This window comes from Notamacropus eugenii, chromosome 3 (genome assembly GCF_028372415.1).
Source record: "Notamacropus eugenii isolate mMacEug1 chromosome 3, mMacEug1.pri_v2, whole genome shotgun sequence".
In the NCBI taxonomy this organism is placed as follows: Eukaryota; Metazoa; Chordata; class Mammalia; order Diprotodontia; family Macropodidae; genus Notamacropus; species Notamacropus eugenii.
Genome location: NC_092874.1, coordinates 467,492,615 through 467,520,355, shown reverse-complemented (window position 1 = coordinate 467,520,355; position 27,741 = coordinate 467,492,615). Strand labels below are relative to the sequence as shown.

At 38.6% G+C, this 27,741-nt stretch overlaps 1 protein-coding gene across 7 annotated transcripts in view; it reads left to right on the top strand.

Annotated features, from left to right (window-relative positions):
- The window catches only part of SLMAP (sarcolemma associated protein), a 160,493-nt gene that overhangs the window by 25,054 nt on the left and 107,698 nt on the right, over window positions 1-27,741 (top strand). The window contains exon 1 of one of the 7 annotated variants that reach the window (XM_072598846.1): window positions 9,305-9,324. The exons of the other annotated variants lie outside the window; for them this stretch is intronic. The gene's annotated coding sequence lies outside the window, so the exon portion shown is untranslated. Of the gene's footprint in view, window positions 1-9,304; window positions 9,325-27,741 lie in introns of those variants that run through there. 7 annotated transcript variants of the gene reach the window in all.

Here is a 27,741-nt window from a genome sequence, read left to right as displayed (position 1 = left end):
AGATCTGGTACGGCTTGACCACCTTCCCTTGCATTTCTTTTCATTAGTTTCCTTGATATTCTGGACCTTTTCTTCTTCCAGATGAATTTTGATATTACTTTTTCTAGTTGTAGAAAATAATAATCTGGTAGTTTGATTGGTGTGGCACTGAATTAGTAAATTAATTTAGGTTGAATTGTCATTTTTATTATCTTGGCTTGGCCTACTCATGAGCAGCTGATGTTTTTCCACTTACTTAGATCTGACTTTATTTGTGCGAAGTGTTTTGTAATTGTGTTCATATAGTCCCTGGGTTTGTTTTGGCAGGTAGACTCCCAGATATTTTATAGTATCTACTGTAGCTTTAAACAGGATTTCTCTTTCTATCTCTTGCTGTTGGGCTTTGTTAGTAATATATAGAAATGCAGATGATTTATGTGGGTTTATTTAGCTCCTCATTTCTTATAGCACAGTAGTATTCTATCACAATCACATACCACAATTTATTCAGACATTCCCCAGTTGACGAGCTTCTCCTCTTCCCCAGTTGACGAGCTTCCCCTCAGTTTCCAATTCTTTGACACCACTAAAAGAGTTACTATGAATATTTTTACACATATAGGTTCTTTTTCCTTTTCTTTGAACTCTTTAGGATCGATACCTGGTAGTGTTATTTGCTAGATCCAAGGGTATGCACATTTTTCTATCTCTTTGGGCATAGTTGCAAATTGTTCTCACAGCTCCACCAATGGTAGTATACCTGTGTCCAAGTTTTTCCAGATTCATTTCAGAATTTGTTGCTTTTTTGTCTGTCATCTTAGTGTCATGGGTGTGAAGTGATATCTTAGAGTGGTTTTAATTTTCATTTCTTTAATTATTAGTGATTTAGAGCATTTTTGACAGCTTTGATTTCTTCTGAAAACTCTGTTCATGTCCTTTGACCATTTGTCAATTTGGAAAATAATGCTTATTTTTTATAAATTTGGCTCATTTTCCTATATATCTGAGAAATGAGACTGTTATCAGAGATAATTGTAAAAATTTGTTCCCAGTTTCCTGCTTTCCTTTTAATTTTGCCTGAATTGTTTTTGTTGGTGCAAAAACTTTTAAATTTCATATAATCAAAATTATCCATTTTGCTTCCTATGATCCTATCTCTTGTTTTGTCAAAATCTCCCATTATCCACAAAATCAAAGAGAATTGGTTAGAATTGGATCGCATTTAAGGATATTTATTCCATGCTCCCCTAATTTGCTTGTGATATCACCCTTTACATCTAAATCATGAACCCCATGACAGAACAAGAAAATGATAAATGCTGGAGAGGATGTGGGAAAGTTGGAACACTAATTCATTGTTGGTGGAGCTGCGAGCGCATCCAACCATTCTGGAGAGCAATTTGGAACTATGCCCAAAGGGCTACAAAAATGTGCATACCCTTTGACCCAGCAATATCGCTACTAGGACTATATCCCCAAGAGATCATAAAAATGGGAAAGGGTCCCACATGTACAAAAATATTTATAGCAGCACTCTATGTAGTTGCCAAAAACTGGAAGTCAAGGGGATGTCCATCAATTGGGGAATGGCTGAATAAATTATGGTATATGAATGTAATGGAGTACTATTGTGCCATAAGAAATGATGAACAAGAAGACTTCAGAGAGGCCTGGAAGGACTTATATGACCTGATGCTGAGTGAAAGGAGCAGAACCAGGAGAACTTTATGCACAGCAACAACCACAGTGTGTGAGAGTTTTTTCTGGTAGACTTAGATTTTTGTAATAACACAAGAACTTCTTACCAAAAAAAAAAAAAAAATCCCAATGGAGGATCTCAAGGCAAAATGCCTGCCACGCTCAGAGAGAGAAATATGGAAGTCACTCACATATTGTAGCAGATCATGTTTGTGTATGTGTATGTATTTGTGTATCATGTTCTGATTTGTTATAAGATTTCTTTCATTTATCTTAGTCTGACTACATAGCATGACTATAGTGAAAATATACTCAATAGGAAAGTATATGTAGAATCTATACAGAATTGTATGCAGTCGTGGGGAGGGAGGGGGGGAGTGGGGAGTAGGTGGGGAGGGATAAAATCGCAATTGTATGGCAGTGATTGTTAAACATTACAAAATAAAAAAAAATTAAAAAAAAATAAAAAAAAAATAAATCATGAACCCATTTTGACTTTATCTTGATATACACTTTGAGATGTTGGTCTGCGCCTAGTTTCTGCTAGACTACCTTCTAGTTCTCTCAGCAGTTTTTGTCAAATAGTGGATTCTTGGCCCTGAAAGTTGGATCTTTGAATTTATCAAATACTAGGTAACGATGGTCTTTTCCTTCTATGTGTTGTATACCTGATATATTCCACTGATTCACTGCTTTGCTTAGCCAGCACCAGATTGTTTTTGTGATTACTGCCTTGTAATATAGTTTGAAATCGGATTCTACTGGGCTGTTTTCCTTCACTTTTTTTTTTTAATCGATTCCTTGATATTCTTGACCTTTTTTTTCTCCTGGATGAATTTTTTTTAAGCATTATAAAATGATTATTTGGTAGTTTAGTATGGTACTGAATAAGCAAATTAATTTAAATTCAATTGTCATTGACGTCTGTCTTAATCTAATAATAGCTAACAGTTATAGAGCATTTTAGAGTTCGCAAACACTTTAATATACATTATCTTATTTGAGCCTTGCAAATAACCTGTGGGGTGGGTGCTATGAATCTCCTTTTATAGCTGAAGAAATTGAGACTGTGGGGGCAGTGTGGTGACTTGCCTTGGGTCACACAGCTGGGAAATGTCTAGGTGGGGTTGAAGTTTGGGTCTTCCTGGCTTTAAATGTCCAGTGCTCCCTGTGTGCTGTCCCACCCAGCTGCCTGATCTCTAGCAACACTGTACCTTACTTACCCTCAATGTCACAATTATAAACTGTTCTTAAATACTCTTTAGTTTAATCCTTAGCAAGTGATATGAAAGTTATTAAAATCATTTTTAAGGAAAATTTGTACTGCTTCAGCATGTCCGCATTTCTGCCGGGATGATCATTTGCTGCCCAAGTCCCCCTTCCATCACATGTGTCCCGATCTTTTTTCCCCCAATTGAATGCGCTCTTTCCTTCCTCTCAACTGCTATGCTGTAGTTTATTTGTACTTTTTGTATTCCTCAGTAATTTGCCCTTTTTATTTATATCTGTGTACACATCTATTATTCCTTTACTTGCTGAACTTGTTAGGGCAGAGGATTTATTGATTTTTTTGTATTCCTCTAACATTGAGTTAGTACCTAGATAAAAGTGCTCAAATATATATTTATTTCTCACTCCCCAACATTCACAACTATCAGTCCCCCATCCCCCAAATGTTTAATGTTTTTCTCTCCTCAAATGGCATATTTGCTGTATTTCACTGCATAATTTTCACAGATTTTAGGGCAAATTTTTGCCTCAAAGTGGGGTGCGACTGTTATGTGAAGCTTTAAATAGTGCAGGTATTCTTTAAAAATCATGTATTTCTAAATTGTCTTTGGTGCAAGATTAGGATGCATGTAATAATCATGAATATTATTAAATTAATTTATTATTAAATTAAAATTGGGAAGATGCAAGTCTTGTCACATCACATGACTTAGTCTTGGCAGCTTCTCCTGGCCACTTGCTCCCCTTGTGCCTCTAGCTCTTCATTGGGTTGAGTGACAATGCTGTTAGTACTGCAGTGCTCTAAACAAACTGCAGCTTGACTTTCTGAAATATACTGAAAATGCCTGTATGCTGAGAATTCTAGACTTGCAGTATGCAGGAGAGATAAATGCGTATCCATATGCCAAATTCCTGCTCTGTTTACCTTTTAAGTGAAGTGATGAACCAAATTATACCATGTGAAGATTACGTGATGAAAGATTATAAACCAATTTTTGGACTGGGGAAAAAACAAAAACAAGTATAGCTGGCAGCAGAAGGAATGCCAGGGTGCAAAGGAAAATGGTCCTTATCCTGGGGAGAGAACAGAAAACCTGCACAAGGAAGTTTGGTTTGCTAGATTAAGTAGGATTTAGTAAGAGCTACCCAGCTGCTGCCCTTAGTTCATGTCGCCTCGACCAGGTGAACTGGATTCTAGGGTGTTGTAAGAACTGCTAGTTAGAACTGATGATGCACGAGAGTAAAGATGAGAGATTTTCAAAAACAGCAGAGAATGGAGTTTGCGAACTATAGGTCCATGACTTTGACTTTGACTAGTGGTAGTAATGATAAGGATGATGATGACAGTGACAACAGCTAGCATTCATTTAGTGCTTTTAGATTTGAGCACGAAGGGCTGTACATTTGTACAGAAATCCTGTAAGGTCAGTGTTTTACAGATGGGGCCACTGAGTTAGACAGAAGCTAAAATGATTTACAGGGTCACATTGCTGGTGTCTGAGGGAGGATTCAGACTCAGGTGTCCTAACTCCAAGTCCTGGACTCCGTAGAACCTAGCTGATAAATTTAGAAGATTTTATTAAAGAAATGGTTAGCTAAATCTAGCAAAAGGAAACCGTGATCATTAAGAGCCAGGACCATGGTTTCATCAGGATTAGGTCACCATTAACTAACCTATTTTAAATTTTGTTAAAGGATTAATAGATTGGGGATTTTAGTAGATATAATTTACCTTGGTTTTAGTGAAATGCTTAACAGTGTCTTGTACTGTTGTTGTTCAATAAATTAATAGATATAGACTGGACAGGAGGGTGGTTAGATGGATTCTTAATCCCTCTGTGGATGTTGAGAATAATGATTCAGTGCCAGCTTGGAAGGATGTCTTCAGTAAAGTCCTTCAGGGAACTTGGTTGGCTCCTGTTCTAGTTAACATTTGTATTTGTTATTTGGATAAAGGCATAGATGTGTCATTCGCTAGTTCATCAATGACCTAAGGATATGAATAGGCAGTTCTCATGGGACATCATGCTTTAACTTACTGATAATAAGAGAATTGCAAGTGAAAGTAACTCTGAGAGATTGGCAGAGTTGACAAGGAAAATGACAAACGTTGCAGAGAATGTGGGGAAACGGGTGTATTGATGCCCTGTTGGTGATAGAGCTGTGTGTGAATTGGTCTAGCCATTCTAGAAGGCAAGTGGGAACTTAACATGCCCATGAACCCAGCGATCCCACTGTGAGGCCTAGACACCAAAGAGATCAGAGGCATCAAAGGTACTGCAGGTATAAAACTGTTTGTGGGGGCAAAGAACTGGCTACTAAGTGGGTGCCCATTAATTGGGGAATGGATGAACAAATTATGGCATATGAGAGTGATAGAATATGTTATGCTCCTAAGAAATTGTGAAGAGGACAGTTTCAGAGAAAATTGGGAAGATGAATTAAATTAGAACAAAATGAGCAAAACCAGGAAGACAATTTAGGCCATGAAATAGCATTGTAAAAATGAACAATTTTGAAAGACAGGAATTCTGACCAATGCAAAGATCAACCATGATTCCAGAGGACAAATGAAGAATGCTACCTACCTCCTGATAGAGAGATGATGATCTTAAATATACAGAATCTAAATATGCATACAGAAATACGCATTTTTGGGCATGGTGACTATGGGAATTTATTTTGATACGCTCTAACTTATTTGTTACAAGGGTTTAGTTTTTTTTTTCCCCCCAGTGATGTTGGGGAGGTGGGAGGGAATGATTGTTTGTTAAAAAAATCAATAAAAATAAAGGCATAGATGTAACACTTCTCAAATTGTAGATTACACAAATTTGGTATGAATAACTTGCTAGCTGACTGTCATGATTTGAAAAGATTATTATAAAACACTGGACCAAAATGAATGTGATGGAATTTAGTAAGGGAATATGTAAAATCTTATCTGCTTGGAAAAGTATCTGAACTGTCCATAAGTGGGAAAGATATTTCCTTCTCTGTTCTTATATAGGAGTTCTTAATCTGAGGTCCATAAATACTACAGGGGGTTAGTGGGTTGAAGAGTTTGGATGAAAAAAAAAATCACACCATCTTTTTCACTAATTTTTTGTTTTCTTTGTAATTCTATTTGTTTTGTTCATTTAAAAACATGATTCTGAGATGTGGTTCATAGACTTTATTCGCCTTCTTAAGATGTCAATGACAAATGCATTTAATCTGTTATTTTTCTTTCTTAATGAAAGCGTTAAGCTATGTAGATTTCCTCTGAGAACGGTCTTTACTAACCCTAACCCTAACCCTAAACGGCCTTTGTTCTCTCCCAAAAGTTTTGGTGTGTTGTTATAATGTTCCTGTATTCTTTGATGAAATTATTGAGCCTTTTTCTTTTATTTTGATTTGAATTAGTCTCCATAAATTCCTTCAAAGTCCTTTAATGTTTTGATTATAGTTAGCAAAGGATATGTTTGACCTTCCTACTTTTTTTGCATTTATTTATGAGGTTTTTATGCCTTAGCACTTGTCAGTTTTTGAAAGATGACATTCACAACCAATATATCTATCAGTCTCTTTTTAAAAATTTAGTAATTACCAAAGATCCCTCAGAGCTACCTATCTTAACATTTCTTAACTTCATCTTTATCTTTGAGTAGGTTGGAGAAGGGTACGTTGGACTCTCTCTGTCTGTTATGGTTTTGGTGTCTTTTTCCCTGTAATTCAGGTGCTTTGCCATTTGATGCATAGCTATTAAGTACTGATATTATTTCAGTCAATAGTGCCTTTAAAGATAATGCAGTTTCTTGTTTATCTATTTTAATTGAATCTATTTTTATTGTTGTCTGAGGTCATGATTCAGCAACAACAAAGAGATCATGTTTGTTACTTCTGCTTTTTTAAAGCTCACCTGAAACGTAATAAATTCATATGACTGTAGATCTTTGTATTTCAAGTATGATTATTATGAATAACTTACTCAGCTTTGTTTTCTGATCCATTCTGCTCCTCCTTTCTGTTTTGTGGATGAGTTCATCCCGGTCCCATTCATGGATGCGATTGTTAGTTGTTTATTTCTCTCTGTCATAGACTCATGCTTTCCCTTTCCTTAGAAGGAGTATGTTTGTGAAAGAGAAGGAATGAGATCTACACTAATTATTTGAAATTAAATCAATCTGCTTTGCACTGCCTTGTTCTTCCTCTCCATCACCAGGGTCTCTTCTCTGGTTCTTAGCCTTTCCCTCTCCTTTAAAGTGGTTGTGCTTGTGAGTATTCTTTACCTGATTCTGTCATTCCTTTAAGAATCTTTTTTCATCCCTACCTGCTGCCTGTTTAGCTGAATGTATTACTCTGGGTTTGTAAAAGAGAATATGTATGTAAGCGTGTGTGCAGCCCTTTATCTGGTTCATGTCAAATTGAGTTTCTTGGGATGCTCATACATTCTTCTATGTTGTATATTTATGTTTTTTCAGACCTCTAATAGGAGACATAAATTGTGTCCCTTTATTCCTAATTGTTTTCTCTTCAGTGTTCCTTTATCTCTTAAAACTTTGAAAACAGAACAAAACCACCTTTAATCCTTCTGTTTGTATTTAATTTCCTTTGTGACCCTTGTGGACTGGAGCTTTGTGAAAGGATACTCCTCTCTTTTCACCTTTCCCTCCCATTAGAATATAAGCACTGACTCATTCCTTTTCAATTATTTGAATATATTTACTTTTCCCTTGTTTTTCTCTTGGCTTCTGTGTTTGGGTTTTGGTCTTTTCCTCTGAATATTTAAAAGTCTTCTTCCAATAAGCATCTTTCTACCCTTCCCCACCCCATTCCATCATTAGACTTTGTTGCAGGGTAGGTTATCCTTCCTGGCAAACTTTTATCTTTTACCTTTTGCAATATCACATTACCAAAATTTACTTCTTTTATAGAAGTTGTGGTGAAGTCTTGTGTTATTCTGATACAATTCTTGTATTGAACTCTTGGCAGCTTGCTTTATTTTTTATTTAACCTAAAGACTCTGTGGGAGTTTTCATATTGATTTTTTCTTTCAGGAGGTAGATTCTTTCTCTTTTCACTTCACGAACTAGTTCAGGTAAAGATGGATAGTTTTCAGTTTTAATTTCTTGGAATATGGTCTCTAGGTTTTGCCTGGGGGTAGGGGAGGAGGTCAGACTTAGAGTTGGGGAGATGAGATTTGGTCATGGTTTTTTTCACTTTCTCTCCTTGACCTGTCTTTGTGGCTAGTTTCTGATGGTAGGAGATAGATCCCTTACATTTTATTCTATCTTTTCAGTCTTTTTCTTTTTTCTAATATTTCTTGTTATTTCATGGAGTCATTGTGTTTAACAGTCTGTTTCTAATTTTCAGGAAGTCTGTTATTTGCGTAAAGTTTTCTAGCTTTTATTTTATTTATTCTCTCAGTTATTTACTCCAGAGCTCTTATTTCACTTACAATTTATTTTTCTTTTCTTTTTTCCCCCTCTTTTTACATATTTTGCTTCAATTCTGCCCCATTTTCCTGTATTCCTTATAGACAAGCCTTTTTCCTCTGAGGCTTTGCTGGTAGTGTTGCTTTCTTCTTGGTTTATCCTGAGGAATCTCTTCTGTTTGCTCATCTCTCTACCTTCAGTTCTTGCTTTGGGGCTAGACTCTGCCCCCTCCCATATTTTTGGTTACAGCGCCCTAGGACCGGTTTGATTCCTGAGCTCAGTTGCCTGAGGTCCTGTTCTTGGCTTCCCTGTCTCCCTCAGCTCCCCTTGCTCTTTATGCTTTACTTGAAGGCCTTATTTACGCCTTCTGGCCTGTGCCATGGAACTTGGGCTAGCTCTTCTGGTGGCGCCTTTTTTATTTCTGGCCATATTTTTGTGCAGTCCTGTGCCAAAGGAAGAAGCTTTCTGCTGGTTCTGTTTGGATATCTTGCTCATTATTCATTTTCAGATGGTTGTTAGAATGTATGTGGGAGAGCTGGGTTTTTCTATTCACACTGACATCTTCACTAGAAAGGGGGTAATGCTCACTTCTCATTTATGTTGTGGTGTATAATTTACCATTACATGAATAAGTCATAATGTATTCAGCCCCGCTGCATTCATTAAATTTATCAGCTATTTCATTTGTGATTTTTTTTTGTACTCATTGAACTTTTTTTTTTTTTTTCAATATTTCAGGATAAAGTCCTAGCAATGGATGACAGAATCATAGATTTAGAAGGGGGAACAGAAGGGAATAAGCATCTATATATACTAGGGACTATACAATTTGTTGTTGTTGTTTGATCATTTCAGTTGCACCTGACTCTTCGTTGATCACATTTGGGGTTTCCTTATTAAAGATACTGGAGTCGTTTGCCATTTCTTTCTCCAGCTCATTTTACAGAGGAGGAAACTGAGAGAAACAAAGTTAAGTGACTTGCCCAGGGTCTCCCAGCTGGTAAGTGTCTGAGGCTGGATTTGAGCTCAAGTCTTCTTGACTTTAGGCCTGGCTACTGTGTCACCTAGCTGCCCTTGGATTATGCTAAGCACTTTACGAATATTCTCTCTTTTTATGCTCAAAAGAACCCTGTGTGGTAGGTGCTATTATTATCTCCATTTTAAAGTTGAGGAGGTCAGAGGCAGACAGATTGACTTACCCCAAGGTTCCTGAGTCTAGGCCCAACACTATCCATTGTGCCACTTAGAGGTGAAAGGGATGTAAGAGATCTTCTAGTTTCCCCCTCTGTTTTTACTACTGAGGAAACTGAGGCCTGTAGAAGTTTAGGAATTCTCCCATGGATAAATAAATGGCAAAGCTGAGGTCTGAATCAATGTTGTTCAATTTAGTTCCAATGCATTTTCTAGTGCAGTTACGGGTACACTCTGATAGTGAAAGATTAACTGAGCCAGTTCCTTTGGGATTTTTCTTTCATCAATGCTTTAAGGTGTTCTTATTATATGGGTAGCATCTTAGGGACTTACCAGTCACTCTCAGCTGGTACAATATAATCATCTAAAATCTTAATGATTTTTGATTTGACAAATTGTTAAAATAAATGATAGAAGGATGTGAAAGGAAGGACTTCTAAGTATATCATTATGCTTCATTATTGAGCAAAAAAAGATTGCTTTTCTTTGCAATAGATTTCTTTGAGATGATAATTTTGTGAAATCAGGGGAGAGAAACATGAAAATATGGCTAAAAATAAGATTAAACCCTGTATGTTAACTAGTAAAACACTGCCTGTTCATTTCATCATATTAGTTCAAATTTGGGATGGGGAAAAAATATTTTGCACCTGTATCTTTGTTGGGTCTCCTAATCTTTTTCTCTCATTGGCTCCAGCCTTTCTGGGAAAAAAAGAGTCCTTACACATTCTCTCAGTTTTTCAAAGCTAAAGGGGTTTAGAACAAAACTGGAACAGCGCATGTTTGTGTTCAGACTTATTCTGTACTTAGACCTCCCCATCCCATCCTCAGCAGTGGACCATGAATTCCTACTTTATTTAGAAAGTAGAGACTTTGTGAGCTGAGTTCCCTCTTTCTCCCTATTTCACAACTCATATTTCATGCCCCTTCCCACCCCCAATTTCTCTCCTCTTTTACTTTAGCTTCAGAGTTAGAAGTGGCCCTTTTTCTTGCCAAGGCTAGCGCATCTACTTGTGCTTTTGATCCTATCCCAAAACCATCTCTTTTTTAAGAGGAAAATTGGAAATAAGTAAGAGAGGGCAAGCACTAGAATTATGAGGGTTGGGAGCAGCTTACTATAAAAGATGGAATTTTAGTTGAGACTTGAAGAAATCCAGGAAAAACTGTAGGCAGAGTTGAAGAGGAAGAGCATTCCAGGTATGGAACACAGCCAGAGAAAACACCCCAAGCTGAGAGCTGGAGGGTCTTGTTTGTGGGAAGACCAGGAGGCCAGTGTCTCTGCTTTGAAGAGTAGTTGTTGTAGATTGAGGTGTAAGAAGGCTATCAAGGTAGGGAGGGCATTAGGTTATGGAGGGATTTGATCTTGGAGGTGAGGCCATAGGGAGCCACTTGGAGGTTATTGAGTAGGAAAGTGGCATGGTCAGTCCTGCACATACGTGGCTGAGTGAAAAATGGACCAGATTGGGGAGAAACTGGAGTCAGGCAGATTGCAGAAGGCTGTTGCAGAAGTCCAGGGTGAGGTGATGAAGGCTTACACTGGAGGAGAGAAGGGAATGGGTTGCAAAGCTGAAATCAGTAGGCCTTCGCAATAGATTGGAGATAGTGAGGATGGGTCCAGTGAAGATGACACTTAGATTGTGAGCCTGAGGAACTGCCTTCTACTATAATAACAGGTGAAGTGGTTGGAGAAGAGGCTTTGAGAGGAAAGCTAGAGTTTGATTTTGAAAATGTTGAATTTCGGATGTCTTCTGGACAGCCAGTTTGAGGTGTCTGAAAGACAGCTGGAGATGCAGGATGGTAGGTCAGCACAGAGGCTGGGGCAGAGGGGTAGGTTTGAGAATTATCAACATAAAGATGGCAGTTTAATTCAATGGAGCCGATGAATCGCTCAGTGAAGTAATATAAGGGGAGAAGGGAAGAGGACCAAGGAAAGAGCCTTGTGAGGTTAGAAGGTGCAGAGGTTTGCTGGATGAGGATCCAGCAGAGCAGCTGAGAAGCAGTGGTCACAAAGGGCTGAGAAGAACCAGGAGATTCTTGGCCCAAAAACCCAGAGGGGAGAGAGTATCAAGGAGGGGGAGGGGGAGCAACAGTGCAAAGGCTGCAAAAAGGTGAATGAGAATGAGGATAGAGCAATTAAGAGACCACTGGTAACTTTGCTGAGAGTAGTTTTCAGTGTAATAATGAATGGAGTTGGAAGCTGTTTTTGTCAGGGGTTAGGGAGAAAGCAGGAGGAGAGAAAGTATAGCCCCTGCTGTGAAAGGCCTTTTCTAGGAGTTGAGCCCCAAAAGGCAGAAGTTCCATCTGAGATGGAAGGATCCAGGGAGAATTTTTCTAGAGGGAATTTGGAAGCATGTTTGTAGGCAGTGAGGAGGCAGCCAGCAGAGTAGGAGAGCCTGAAAATACAAAATATGAGATAGATTGGAGTCACCAGAGAGAGTCATTGTTGGAAGAAGACTGGATGGAATGGGATTGCTCGAGCAGTTAGAAGGTCTCATGTGCATCTAGGGTGAAGGAGGAGAGAAGGGTAGAAGGCATCTGAGTATGAGGAGATGAGGAAGAGGGGAGAAGAGGGAACTCCCAGAGAACATCTTTTTGTAAAGTAGAAGGTGAGGTTCTTAGCAGAGAGTGAGGGAAGCAGGGAGGGAGTAGAGGGCATGGAACTATAGTTAGAGGGAGGCTGAAAATTCTTGGAAGAGCTAATTGATTTCACAGAGAAAAGGGAGTTTTCCGTTGTTGCCTTCTCTTTCTTATGACTTGTATTACACCACTCACTGAAATAACTTTTGTTCTTCGGTTTATTGGCAGTCCTAACTGCTCAATGTGGTGACCTTTTCTCAGTCCTCCTTTTAGCCAGCCTCTGTAGTGAACCTCTCTTTGTCTTATGGCTTCTCTGTTTTCCTGTGGTCTTCCCTTCTACCTGTGGTCCTTCTCTTCCTCGCCTTTTATCTAATCTTCTGCAGCATCTGTGGGTTCAAATGCTCAGAAATGATCTCTGGCTGTTAAATGAACAAGTCACTACATCTCATGGCCTCTGGGCATTCTCCCTAGCTGTCCCCTAGGCCTGGAATACTCTCCCTCCTCTGCTCCTGTTGAACTCCCTGGCTTCTTTTAAGTCCCAACTACAATCCCACCTTCTACAGGAAGCCTTCTCTAGCCTCTCTTCATTCTGTTCATTCTTATTGGTCCTTCTGTTTATGTATAGGCATGTTTATATTTATTTGTCCTGTATATAACTTGATTTGTATGTATTTGTTTGCATGTTGTCTCCCCTCCATTAGACTGTGAGATCCTTGAGGGCAGAGGCTGTCTTTTACAACTCTTTGAATCCCAGCACCCAGCACGGTGCTTGACACGCAGCAATACTTAATAAATGTTGATTGATCACATGAAAACTTCCAGGCCTTCTGTGCTCCCTCTGCACATTGTCTCTTGGTAACCTTGTCAATAACCATCATCTCTGTGCAGGTGATGCATTGATTTGTAATCACAGTGCCAGTCTCTGCCCCATGCCTTAGTCCTGCACCCCTAGTTTCAAACAGGATGTTCTACAGTCATCACAAATTTCACATATCCAAAACTGAACTCCTCTGGTGCCATGACCACTCCCCACCTCCCCTATTTCCTTATTTCTGACAAGGGCGTCCCTATCCTTTCAGCCTCTCAGAGTTATAACTCCGAGTTAACCTTGACTTCTCACTGCCCAGACCTCCTGTATTCATTCATTTGCTTAAATCTTTTCATTTCTATCTCATCATGTCAAGGCCTCCCCCTTCTCTGTGCTCAGACTGGGACTCTCCATCATCATCATTTCAGGCTCTCAACTTCACTTGTCTGGATTATTACAGCAGCGTCAAAGTCTCTCGCCTCATCAGTCTATTCTGCATGCTGCTGGTAGATCATTTTCCTAAAGATTTCTGACTGTATGGTTTCCCTTCCTAATAAACTCCACTGCCTTTCAGTAACCTGTAAGGTAAAATAAAAGCTCTTCTGTTTAGCTCGAGTGCCCTTCCTCTCCTGGTTGGCCACAACCTCCTTTTTCAACCTAATTGGACATTACTTCCCCTCCTGCTCTCCTGGATGTACCAAAGTTCCTCTCTTTCTCCTTATCACACATGACACTGCATTTCCCATCTTTGAGGAAATAAAGGATGACTTTTATACTGGTTTCTCCAGCCTTTCCCATGCCTGGAGTACTTCTGAGAGATTGTTCTTCCTCCTTGCTGATTTTAGCCAGATGGAACCACTTTTTCTTTTCTTTTTTAAGTAACGGAATATTTTATTTCTCTTCCTCCTATTACCTACCCCCTACTTCCTGAGAAATTAAAAACAAAACAAATTTCTTGAGATATATATATATATATATACATATATATACATATATATATGTATATATATATGTATATATATGTATATATATATATATACACACACACACATATACAGTGCAGCAAAACAAATTGCCACACTAGACATCCAAAAATGTATGGCTCTTTCTGCGTTTTAAGTTCATCATCTCTTTGTCAAGAGGTAAGTGGCATGTTTCATGTTTGTTCTTTTGGAGTAGTGATTTATCATGGTGTTAATCATGTTCTAAAGTCTTTCAAAGTTGATTTTCACTATAATGTTATCATTGTATAAATTATTCTCCTAATTCTCACTTTTCTCTGCATCAGTTCATAAAATTCTTCCCATTTTCCTTTAAAATTGTTCATTTCATATTTTCTTATAGCACAATAATATCCCATTACATTTATATACCACAATTTGTTATTCCCCTCCCTCGTACCTCCCCCAGAGGAAGACAACCCTTTAGTTTCCAATTTTGGCTACCTTCAAAGAGTTACTAAAAGTATTTGTTTGTATGTACGTGTGTGGTGTATCTCCTTTTCCTCTTTCTTTGATTTTTTTTTTGGAAGGGGCAAGGAGTATAAGCCTAGTAGTGTATTACTGGATCAAAGGATAGTTTGTTAATTTTTTTGGTCTCATTTCAAATTATTTTGCAGATCTGGTCTAGGATGGCTGGACCAACTCAATTAAGAGTTTTCCCACAGTCCCTCCAAAATTTGTCATTTTCTTTTTTTGTCATCTTTGCCAGTCTGAAAGGTTTGAGGTGGTACTGCAGAATTGCTTTAATTTGCATCTCTCTAATTAATTAGTAATTCAGATAGTTTTTTCGTGTAGATATTGATGCTTGTATTTCTTCCTTTGAAACTGTGTGTTCATCTCCTCAGACCATTTATCTATTGGGAAATGGTTGTTATAAATATGAATCAGTTCCTTAGATATATCAGAAGTAGCTTTATCAGATACACTTGCTACAAAATTTCTCTTCCCCCCTTCAGTTAACTTTTTCCTTTCTAATCTTGGGAGCATTGATTTTGTTTGTGCAAAAACTTACATTTTTGTATCGTCAGAATTGTTCATTTAATCTTCTCTGATCTGCTTTATCTTCGCTTTAGTTATGAACTCTTCTTTCTATCCATCGATTCAAAAGATAATTTCTTTCTTACTCTTCTAATTTGTTTATTATGTGACTTTTAATATCTAGGTCATGTATGTGTTTGGCTTTTATCTTGGTAGATGGCTTGAAGTCTTGTTGTCAAACTAACTTCTGCCAGATAGCTGTCTAGTTTTCCCAGCAGTCTTTGTCAGATAGTGGGTTCTTCCTCCAGTAACTGAGGTCTTACTGTTGTTTTTTTCTTTTCTTTGATCACATAATCAATACTGCTGATTAGCCTCTCTTTTTAACCAATGGTTACTGTTTATGGTTTGGGCTTTCTTGCTTGAAGACATGGCCCTGGCACCATCTTCTTCCTGAAGCCTTTCTTGGTCCTCTCCCTCCCCATCTGCCTTGTCTTTAAATAGCTTGTTTCTGTTTGCATCTACGAACTTTATGTTTTTATTTATGCTGTTTGCATATCTATTTGTATTTAAGTTCTCATTATAATACAAACTTCTTGTGAGTAGAGATTGTTTCTGTGTATTTAAATCCTCAGCACCCAGCACAGTGCTTGACTCATGGCAGGTGTTTAGTAAATGCTTGTTAATTAATTTAAAAATTACCCTGTGGTGTATACTTTAGGATTTCAGAGATCAGTTTTCAAAAATTTCAGGAAAAAAATAGGTTAAAATGTGATAGCCTGAAATATTTCATAGAACTTAGGCTCAGAAGGATGTGGTGCTTTAAGGAATGAAATTCTAGCCAAGCAGTTGATTCAGGTGAGGAAGAAAAGGGGAAATTATCTACAGACCTCTTTGGCTGTATAGGAAACATATCAACTGCCTCCTATTTTAAAAGACTTGAGGAAAATGCTCTAATTGAATAAAGATTCAGAAATATGAATAATAGAAAGAAATCTGGGAAAATACATTATGAAGTAATGCAGATTGAAAACAGCACAACCAGAATGGAGTTTATACTATTACCACCACCATATAAAAGGAAAAGTATGGGAATGATTGGACAGAGGAACTTGGTCTAAGCTTAGGAGAAGGGAGTGACAAATTATCATTTTAGGCAGGAATATAAATTATTCACATGCAAATAGCTGCAAATTAAGTTCAGTTGATTGTATTGATGTTCTCTAGGGACCTGGGCTAAAATTAAATGTTCCCATTAAAAACCAGAGAAACTAATTACAGTTGTTTTGGAACTTCCGTATTCTATTGGATCTGTGATTTAATCATGTGGGTACTTTCTCTAAGAATGCAGATTCATGCCTTCTCATTCTGGGGAATCCTCTAGTCCATGTCCTTCTATAAAGTCACTACAGGCTATTGGGTGTCGTCTTCATGCTCTTTTCTGACATCCTGTGCATATCAGTAGAACTTACCTACTGTGCCTTCCTTGTCCCTTGCCCTCAATGTGACTATATCATTTTTTTCTCTCCATTTCTTTTTTTTTTTTTTTTTAATTAATTTTTTAATTTTTTTTAATGTTTAACAATCACTGCCATACAATTGCGATTTTATCCCTCCCCACCCACCCCCCACTACCTCCCTCCCTCCCCACGACTGCATACAATTCTGTATAGATTCTACATATACTTTCCTATTGAGTATATTTTCACTATCGTCATGCTATGTAGTCAGACTAAGATAAATGAAAGAATCCGTATAACAAATCAGAACATGATACACAAACAGATACACATACACAAACATGATCTGCTACATTATGTGAGTGACTTCCATATTTCTCTCTCTGAGTGTGGAAGGCTTTTTGCCTTGAGGTCCACCATTGGGATTTTTTTTTTTTTTTCAGAAGTTCTTGTATTATTACAAAAATTTAAGTCTACCAGAAAAAACTCTCACACACTGTGGTTGTTGCTGTGCATAAAGTTCTCCTGGTTCTGCTCCTTTCACTCAGCATCAGGTCATATAAGTCCTTCCAGGCCTCTCTGAAGTCTTCTTGTTCATCATTTCTTATGGCACAATAGTACTCCATTACATTCATATACCATAATTTATTCAGCCATTCCCCAATTGATGGACATCCCCTTGACTTCCAGTTTTTGGCAACTACATAGAGTGCTGCTATAAATATTTTTGTACATGTGGGACCCTTTCCCATTTTTATGATCTCTTGGGGATATAGTCCTAGTAGCGATATTGCTGGGTCAAAGGGTATGCACATTTTTGTAGCCCTTTGGGCATAGTTCCAAATTGCTCTCCAGAATGGTTGGATGCGCTCACAGTCCATTTCTGCAATGACATCTTTTAAATACTTCTGCTTAATTTCTCATTTGCAGTATCTTGTAGTATGCTCATCTCTTCCATGCCTAGAATGCTCTTCCTCCTCATCTCTGCCCCCTATCTTCACGTCCTCCATTGACGTCACTAAACTTTTTGACTGTGCGGGTCACAACAAAATGTGGCAAGTTCTCAAAGACAAGGGAGTACCAGCTCATTTTACTTATCTCTTGAGGAGCCTGTATGCAGGCCAAGAAGCAACAGTTAGAGCTGGAATATGGAACAACTGATTGGCTTAAGATTGGAAAAAGAATATGACAGGTTTATTTAACTTATATTCAGAGTACATTATGCAAAATGCCAGGCTGGATGAATCAAAAGCTGTAATTAAGGTTGCCAGGAGAAATATCAACAATCTCAGATATGCAGATGATACCACTCTGATGGTAGAAAATAAGAAGAATTAAGAACTCTCTTGATGAGCGTGAAAGGGAGAATTTAAAAAGCTGGCTTGAAAGCTTAACATCAAAATAAGATATTGACAGCTGGGTCCATCACTTCCTGGCAAATAGAGGGACAAGAAATGGAAGCAGTGTTAGATTTTCTATTCTTGGGCCCAAAGATTACAGTGACTGCGCAGCCATGATGTTAAAAAGACTTGCTCTTTGGAAGCAAAGCTCTGGTAAATCCGGACAGCATACTAAAAAGCAGAGACATCATCTTACTGATAAAGGTCAGTATAGTCAAAGCTACAGTTTTTCAAGTAGCCCTGTATGACTGTGAGAATTGGAAAGGAAAACTGAGCAGCTCAGATAATTGAGAAGAAAAAGAGCACCTACTTGCTCTCACTTACGTCTAGTTGCCAGGACTGGACAGGCTCCATTTCAATGTATTTAAAGACCTCATGAATATGATTATTTAGTTGCTTTTGGTGAAAAGGGATGGCCAGGGCAACTAAGGTGATCTTAAACAGCATTCATAGAAACCTATGAAGCTTATGGCCCAGATGTCATCTGACCTTTTGCAGTATTGTGTTTGATTCTGAATCACGCTGTTGCCTCTCTTAGTGTGGGCCGAGATCACATTCGTCCTTTTGAGTGCCCTGCTGCACAGTTGACTCATCATGGGATCAACTTCAGTAAAATGCTGAGGTTTATTTTGGACTAACTACTATGTAGCCACACTGTGGTCCTCTTGCACTTGTGAAGTTAATCTTTTGTACTTAAAATAGGACATCATTTTTATCCTTAAGAAACTTCATCAAATAGTTGCTGAAATTTCTGGTATGTCTACATCAGGAAGTGAGGTTAGCCTTCATGAAATCAAGTTGTCTAGCTTGTTGTGATCATTATCTTTTCTAGAAGTTCATTAACCATTCCTTTAATGTGATATGGTGGATAATTTTTCCAAAAATAAAATGCCAAGCCCAATTATTATTAACCCCAGTGAGTTATAGTATGCAGATTCCACTGTTCCCTTTTTGCAAAAATTGAAATATTTGCCTTTTCCTAGACCTGCAGTGCCTTTTTTTTTTTTTTACGTCATCCTTCATGGTTCATTGACAGTGGCCCAGCAGTTGTTTGAGTACCTTGAAATGCCCTTCATCTGGGTCTGTTGACTTGAACTCTGCACTGACATTTAACTTCTTTTCCCCCCCTGGGTCTTGACTCCTTACTATACATTTTTATTCCGTCCTTCCCTTCTCTCTTTTTCCTCATTCCCTTTTCGTTCCCTCTTCCCCTCAGTCCAAAGCACTGACAAAATCAAAGTGGCTTTAGTTTTGAGTGCTTAGGCAGCTTTGTGGTGCTTTGGAAAGAGTATTGTGTTTCAATGGAAGCCAGGCTCCTTACCTATGATGCTTGTGGGGAAGTCATTTAGTTTATGTAGGCCCCTGTTTTTCATTTGTAATATGAAAAGTGAGTTGTAATAATAGGTAGCGTTTATCTAGCACTTTGAGATTTGTGAATTACAGATTTTGTCTCTTTTTCTTCTCACCGTTACCCTGGGAAGTAGGTGGTGCTATTGTTATCCCTATTTTACAAATGATAAAACTGAGGCAAACAAAGGTTAGGGAATTTGCCGCTGGTCACACAGCTAATAAATATCTGAGGTTAGTTTTGAACTCTGGTGTTGCTGATTCCAGTTCCAGGGCTCTATGCATGGTGTTATCTAACTAGCTGCCTCTAGAAGATGATCTCAGAAATCTCTTGTCTTTTTTAATCTTCGTCTTTCTCCCAATATAAAACAAACAAAGCCCCTTTTGTTGTCCTTAGCATTTATTATGAATTTCTGGTCATTTTGAGCCTCGGTGTTCCTGGCTCTATTTTTATAGGACCAAAACATGACTTGGCATTTATTTTCTGTTACTTGTATCTGCCTTATGTATGTATTTAATTAAAAAAAAAAGAAAATTACTAAATTGGTAGATGAGGTCTCTGTGCATTCCCTTCGATCTCTTTAGACGATACCCTTTTTCTCATCAGAATCGTTTCTATTTATGTCTTTCTAGATATTTCTTTTTCTTTTTTTGAGATGAAAGTTCCAGTTCAGGAAGAGAAGGTGTTGCTTAGGGCTTGAATCCAGTGGAAGCTTTGACCTGTTCTGTTTCTGACCCAGGCTAGTTTCTTCCTGACATCAGGTTGCATATTGGTAGTCTAGTGCCATTCTGAGTTTAAGAGAGCATCCTGATGGGATCTGGACTCCTCAAGGAAAAGACCATGTCTTTGTCCTGAACTTTCCCAAACTGGCATCCACCTGAGGCATCTGGTCCATTCCAGCCTACCTGGATACTCAATAATCCTTTTCACTGTCTTTTTACTTGATTCTCAGACCACTGAACTCCTTTCATTGTCTGTACCCAGACTACCCTAGGCAATTTACCACTCCTTAATCCCAACCAGATCTTCTCCCTGTCTGTTCTTATACACACACACCAATCTTAGCCTGGTGAAATAGCACAGATTCCCTAAGAATCTCCCTGGCTCTTATTGGTTTCACAATCTGCCTGCCATGCTGGTGTTATAATAAAACTCGCTACGTTGACTGAAAGAAGGTTTGAGTGGTCAAATGCTTTCAAGGCAGACCCTCCCCCGTACCCTTGCATTTCAGGGTTCCCAGCACCGCAGACTGCAACAAACCTGTCATAGGCTCTCAGCTAGCCAAGATCATGGACATGAGTCCCTTCCCTTTGCCAGTTTAATTCTTAAGAGCTTTCTATTTCTATGTAGAGTTTTACTCCACGAGAACCTATCTGTCCCTTTTCTGAACCGTTTGAAATTTGCACCCTCTGAATCTTAAGTGTTTAGCAGATCATTTCTTGGGTTTCTTTTCATTCCCTATCACAAATTTTAAGGCCATTTCCACTCAAGGTCCCACTGTAGCAGCCTCTTTCTTTTCCCCCAATAAGAATCATATCCAGTATAGAGTTCTTTGTTTTTTCTACCTTTGGAAAGATGAAATTTAAGGAAGCCTATACTATATTAATTGTTTTGCTTTTGCAAGAGAGAGACAAAGAGAACATGAACACCAACAGAAACTCATATGATACAAGGGTTCCATCACTACAGTGTCTCTCTCTTGCCAGACTGGTACAATTTTTTTTTCCTTTTGTATATAATGATTTCATAACTTTTTAATGAGAGATTCTTGTGATTTATCAGGGAATTTCTTATGGTTCTTCAAAACTGAATGCAAAGGAAGGTTTGCTCTTTTTTTCTTCTGTTGCCTTTGCATATAGATTATTGTTATTTGTACTGTATTCATGGAGCAATGGAGCACTATTTTAAGACCTATATCGTTCAGATTTCAACTGTTATACTGGTCTCTTTATGTGTTTATCAGTTATTTGTTGTTAAAGTAGCTAATGGGAAAAAAGTCTTAAAAATATAGATTGAATTGAAGACCTATGTGTTATATTTTACATAGCAGGAACCCTTCCCTGCCCTTTCCTCCCCCCTCCTCTCTCCTGGATATGCCCCCTTCTGTATCCGTTGAAATGAACTTTCTCTTGTGACAAAAAAAGAACAGTAAAACAAAGCCACTCATGACGGCTTTGTCTCACAGAGTTTGCAGCCTTGCGCACTCTTCATTTTTTACCTCTCTTCTGAATAGAATGAGGTGCATTTGCTCATCTTGTTTCCCAGGCCTGAGATTAGTCCTTAAAATTACACAGTATTAAGTTTTACTGTCTTGGTTCTGTTTACTTCCCTAGCACAAGTTCCCTTGAAAGAATTCTCAGAGAGGGAGCTTAAAACCCTTTTGATGGTTGTATAATTACACATGCTTTAAAAAACTAACAAATACCCATTTGTGTATGTTTAAATACAAATATGCTATCATATATACACAACTCCAGTAAGAGTAATTGCCAGTGTTCTGGCTATACCCACAACAATAAACTCCTGTTTAGCCTAATCTAGGCCCTCTTGGAATGAGTGGCACTCAAGGCTTCCCCTCCCCCCAACCCTGTGCACCTAATTGGTGAGAGCTCTCCATGTTTAACGCTACCCAGATCCAGTACATTGCTCTCTAGCCATGTGCTGAGCATCTGCCACATCCCTCCTCCACTTTAACTCCGAAAGTGTACTCCAAATCCCTCCACAGGGCCCCTGTGTTCCCTTCTTCCCTTCTCCCTTTCCATTAATAACTCTGGGAACAGTACTCAAATCATCACTACCATTCCTGGGAAAGACATGTCAGTCACTCCACTCACCATCTCTGTTATTTCTGGGACCAAAACATCTCTCTCTGACCTCTCTCCCTTATTACATATTATAGTGATAATGCATTTTTTGTTTTAGTATAATCAAGTGCCTCTGATTGAGTAACGTGATTAAAGAATATCTTCCCCATCCATTAATGGGCCCGGGAAGATTTGCTGGAAGATACGCACCTCTTGTTAATGAGGCACTGGATCTCAAGGGTTGTGATACCCTCTGGCTCTGAAAAATGTATAAATACATGATATGAGGTTTTATTTTGGGGCTTAGTTTTTGGAAGAAGGTTTGTATGCCAGATGAGATTCTGGGAAGCCGCTAAGGAGCCCCCCGGCTTTGAAAACCCAGATGTTGGTGCTCTGTGATAACTATGGACCAAAAACCTATGGTGTATCACAACTACTTCGTACTGGTGGAGCCACCTTGATTAGTGATAAGGACATGATCCTAGAGAGATAGTGTGCTCAACAGACCATTATCAATCAATACTGAGGCCATTGATTGTTTACCTCAGGTTGAAGTCAGTACCTCCTTAGCTAAACTTCCAACTGTAGAAGAGGTTTTGAGGGTCACTAGGCTCCTTTCATGTGACAGAGAACCTGGTGCTGATTCTATTCCAGCTGAGATTTACAAGGTAGAGGGACCATTTCTCATACAAAAGCTGACTGAAATATTTCAGGTTATATAGGAAGAGGAGATTATCCCCTCAGGAGTTCAAGGATGCCTCCATTGTCCATCTCTGTAAATGGAAAGGAAATAGATTGTCCTGTGACAGTTACAGGGGTGGGGTGGGGTGAGGTCTCTCTCTTAGTCATTGCTGGCAAGATTCTTGCTAGAGTCCCCTTTATTAGGCTGATGCTTCCCCTAGAAGATGGTCATTTACCTGAGAGCCAATGTAGCTTCAGAAAGGGCCAAAGAGCAATTGATATGGTATTTGCTGCCCAACAACTCCAGGAGAAATGCCAGGAGCAGAACAGGTCTATATACAACTTTTGTAGATCTGACCAAGGCCTTTGACACTGTTAGTCGTGAGAGCCTATGGAAAATTATGTCAAAGTTTGGTTGCCCAGAGAAGTTCATCAGTATTGTATGTCAGTTTCATGATGGCATTTTTGCTTGAGTTCTGGGTAGTGGACAATACTCTTGTGCCTTTCCAGTCACCAGTGGAGTGAAACAGGTCTGTGTGCTTGCTCCCATGCTTTTTAGCATGATGTTTTCAGCCATGTTGTCAAATGCTTTCAATGAGGATGAGAATGGCATCAAGGTCAGCTACTGTATTAATGGTAAATTCTTCAATTTGTTAAGGCTACAAGCCAAGACCAAAGTGGAGGGAGTATTGGTGCATAATTTTCTGTTTGCAGATGATTGTGCTCTCAGTGCAGCTGCTGAAGCTGAGATGCAACAAAGTATGGATCAATTCTCTGCTGCCTGTGTTAATTTTGGCCTAATAATTAACACCAAGAAAACACAGGTGTTCCATCAGCCATATGTGGAACCATCAGTTACAACAGATGAAGAAGTTTGAATGCTATGGATAAGTTCACTTACCTTGGTAGTGTACTTTCCAGGGATGTACACATTGACAATGAGGTTGATTCACGCATTGCCAGAGCTAGGTCAGCGTTTGGGAGGCTCTGAAGAAAAGAGTGGGAGACAAGAGGTATTAGACTGACTACCATACTGAAAGTCTACAAAGCCTTCATTGTTATATGCCTGTAAAACATGAACAATCTACCAGTGCTATGCAAGAAAACTGAATCGTTTCCATTTGAACTGTCTTAGGAAGATTCTGAAGATCACCTGGCAGGATAAGGTACCAGACACTGAAGTCCTTACTAGAACTAAACTGTCAAGCATTTAGAGAGTGCAACTCCGGTGGGCTGGTCACGTTGTTCAAATGCAAAATGTACGCTTGCCAAGAAGACTGTTGTATGGAGAACTCGCATGGGGCAGGCAATCACATGGTGGTCAGAAGAAGCAATGCAAGGACACTCAAGGTCTCTCTCAAGAACTTTGGATTTGACTGTACAACATGGGAGACAGTGGCACAGGACTGCTCAGCATGGCGTGCCCACATCAGAAAGGGTGCTCTATGAGCAAAGCAAAATTGAGACAGCACAAAGTAAACGTAGGATGTGCAGATTTGGAGTATCCAACCCAAATGTTCACATGGACTATCTGTGCCCAGTATGTGGTGGAGCATTCTGAGCTTGTTTTGGTCCTCTTTGAGAACAAAGGACAGCAATCATGTATGGTCAGGCAGTTGGATCTGTCTGTTGATATCACTGTGATGTATGTATTGCTTATGTCAGACAGTTGGAAGCCATGTCTGTTGATTTTGATTTCTCTGTATTTTCTCTGAAGTTCAGGGTGCTGACTTTTTCCCCTGAACTAAGTGAATGATACATAGGCTTATTAAAGTGATAGTTGACTCTCCCAAAAGTTGCCTTTCCTTTTAGAAAAGCAGATGAAAGAACCTGTGATAGCAGACACTCCTCTGTATGTAGGAGTGCTTGCTTTTACACATATTTATTGTGTTTCCCTATTAGTAGTTTAGCATACTGCCTACTACTAACACATAGGCTCTTAGTATAAGTTTTTTCATTCATTCTTTCAGTGGTAGTACAAAAAGTGGTCTAAGAACTAAAGGTGAATCAGGTGGGTGTCAGTGGAAGAATCAGGAGAAAGCTGTAGAGGGGATGAAGTCTCTGAATTGAGTTCTGCAGTTTGAGGTGACTCCTTTATGGTCAGAGGGAAGGAAGTCCGAATGAAGGATAATGCTAAAAAGATAGGAAGAATGAAGATAGTATGGCCAGCGGACTTTGGTCTTGTCAGTGATAGAAGGCTGTGGCATCTGGTAATTGCTGTAGGTTGTTCAAAAAAGAAAAGGTTTGGAGCAGTGACTCCAGGGGAAGAACATAGAAAATTCACAGTGGATCAGTAGAAAGATCATTTGAGAGCAACAAAAACTCAGCTGAGATTGCCTGCTGTGAATTTTTAGTGGGTAGAATCAGTTTCATTTTGCAGCATGGATAATTTTTCCATGGCAAAGTGATGAAACCTGGACAGAAATAGATGAGAAGGTATGAAGGATTCTAATTGATCTTGGTTGCTGGAAGTATTAGTCCTTGAAAGCAGCTCTATACTTAGGGTCTGTTTTCTGTCTCATAAATATGGGAACTGTTTCCATTAGTACAGATAGATGGCAATTTATTCACAGTTCATTGTTTGCACCTCTTGCCCATGCCCCTCTATAGATTATAAACTGTGCAGCAAGGGCACTGGAAGGTTTCCGTTGAGTCTTTTAGCATTTTAGGGGTCAGAAGAAGGCAGCATCCAGGCCATCCATGTGTAATCATTCTTGGTCCATGACTCAGTTCACCTCCTCTCTAGGTCTGTGATTCTTGGATTGTATTTTTGATGCTGTCTCTTTGATTTAATCCAATGACTTTTTCTAGCTTTGTTCTTTCTAGTGTTGTTTCTAACTTTTCTGTAAGCTCTTTGGGACTGAGGTGTTAGGATTTGGATATGATGGGTCCATTGTACTGGATTGAAAAAAAATTTGTTAATATTGTTTTTGCAAATGTGTTTTATTTTGCCTTCCCTCCATTTTCACCTTTAAAGGTCTTTGGGATAAATTTACTTAGCTGAAAACTTTCTGAGCTGTCTTTAAATATGCTTTCCCCTCCACAGTTTGCTTCTGCTTTATAAGAAGACACTGTAATAATAATTCATCAACTTTCTTAATAAGATTTTACAAATAAATTTATATTCTAACTTGTCTTTGAAAGCCATCTCTCTCTGTAAGGCTGATGGACGCATTTTCTAGGCTCTTTTGATCCCTATGATATTAAATGTTCCTTGGTTAAATTTATAGGTAAGTTTAGTTGGTGTCATTTCTCTCATCAATTTTCCACTTGAAAAGTGTGCAAATTATTCCTTTAAATGGTTCAGGGTTAAGTTACTTCATTTGCATGACACTTTGTTTTTCTCATTTTTAAAAAACTAATTCAGTCTTAGCTGTAATGTCTGTAATCTGACTGAGTACAACTAATTCAGTGAAAACTCTGTTAGCATTATAAAGAATAAAATAAATTTGAGTTGGTGCTTGCATTTCCAGGACTTACCTTGTGAGAGTTTTTTTGTTTGTTTGTTTTAGACTGTATCTTCCTATTTTTCCCAGAGTAGAATTAACCTCAGGTACTCACAAACCAGATTTTCAATACTGATTGGTGTGGAAGCTTTAACCTGCTCCATTTTTCCAACTTGAGCTTGGTTTCCCCTTCCTTAGGCAGCTGCTTTACCCTTTACTTCTGGGGACTTATCAATTTGATGCCATGCACACTGTGGCTACCAGTTCAGCTCTAACTCTGTGGCAACTCAGATGTCCCAGACTTAAGCAGTCCGCTAGCCACTTAGGCTTGTCATAGTTCATAGGAACTCCAGATAGGTGTCATCACATCTGGCTTGGTTTTCTTTCAAAAAATGTGTTTGTGATACAGAAGTATGAGGCTTTTCTTTATATATGAAGCTTTGGCCTAATTCATTATTTTTCCCTGAACCATATCCCATGTATTTCTTCCCATCCTTACCTTTTCCCACCCTTTCATTGAGTTCACCAAGTATCAGAATGTATGGTGATTTGATTTGTAGTGTCTTATCAGATTCTTTATAGAATTTCTCTACCACTTCATCTTCCTTTTGTGCATAATAAACTGCAGTTATTTTCATGATCTTTTTGCAAATAATATCTTAAGAACTGTAACATGTAATGACCAGATATCCAGAGAAATAATGTTTCATTTTGCTTTTTGGCATATATTAAATCCACTAGCCATCTCATTTCTTTTCCTCTCCCAAGAGTACCCTTGGAACCATCCTTCCATTTAGTTGTAGTCTTTTTCTTGTGTTTTTTTTAGCAAGTATGCTAGGGTTAATATAATGTCAAAGTCAAGTTCCAGTAGTCAAATTAAAATTGACTAATAATGTAAATGGTTAATCTTAGCACCCTTGGCCACCATCATAGCAAAAATGGAAGAGGACTGCCCAAGACGGAGAGCCATTTGTTATTTGTTAAAAGACACCAGTAGCCAACTTATTGGTGGTAGGCCTTTCGGTAGTTAGTTAGGTTGGTCCTTGGCTGGAAAAAAGCGTAGTTTTCTTACTGAGGCTATTCTTATAGCCTTGCCATTAAGAGCTGACTAGAACTTAAGGTTTGTTGTTGTTTAGTTGTTTCAGGCATGTCCAACTCTTTGTGTCCCCGTTTGGAAAACTGGGGCAAACAAGGTTAAGTGACTTGCCCATAGTCATATGGCTATAAATTGTCTTAGGCTAGATTTGAATTCAAGAAGATGAGCCTTCCTCACTAGCTGCCCTTAGAATTTAAGCTACCCAGAACCTTCAAGACTCCAGTGTGACCTGCACACTCCACTGAGGCATTGGGGTGGGACTTTTGAGGGGAATATTTGTTGACATGACAGGGAAATTAAGTATTTGTTGATCAGGATAGTTTCTTTCCCTCCTTGGTGTGATGACTGCTGTATGTCACTTAAATTTCTGTAGAAAATCAATATTGTGTTGTTTATCCATTTCAGAGTTTTTCAGTATTATTTGAACTAGTCTGGTTGGAGCTGTTGTAATGCATGATGTTGAATTTTAACATCTTGATATTGTCTTCTAGTTTAATTATTTGTGTGACCTTTGACAAGTTTGTGCCCCAACTAGACAAACAACTGATTCAAAAACCTGGTCCCTAAGGTCCTTTCCACCTCTGACATCTTTTTTTTTGTGATCCAATGATTTTTATGATTTTTCATGTC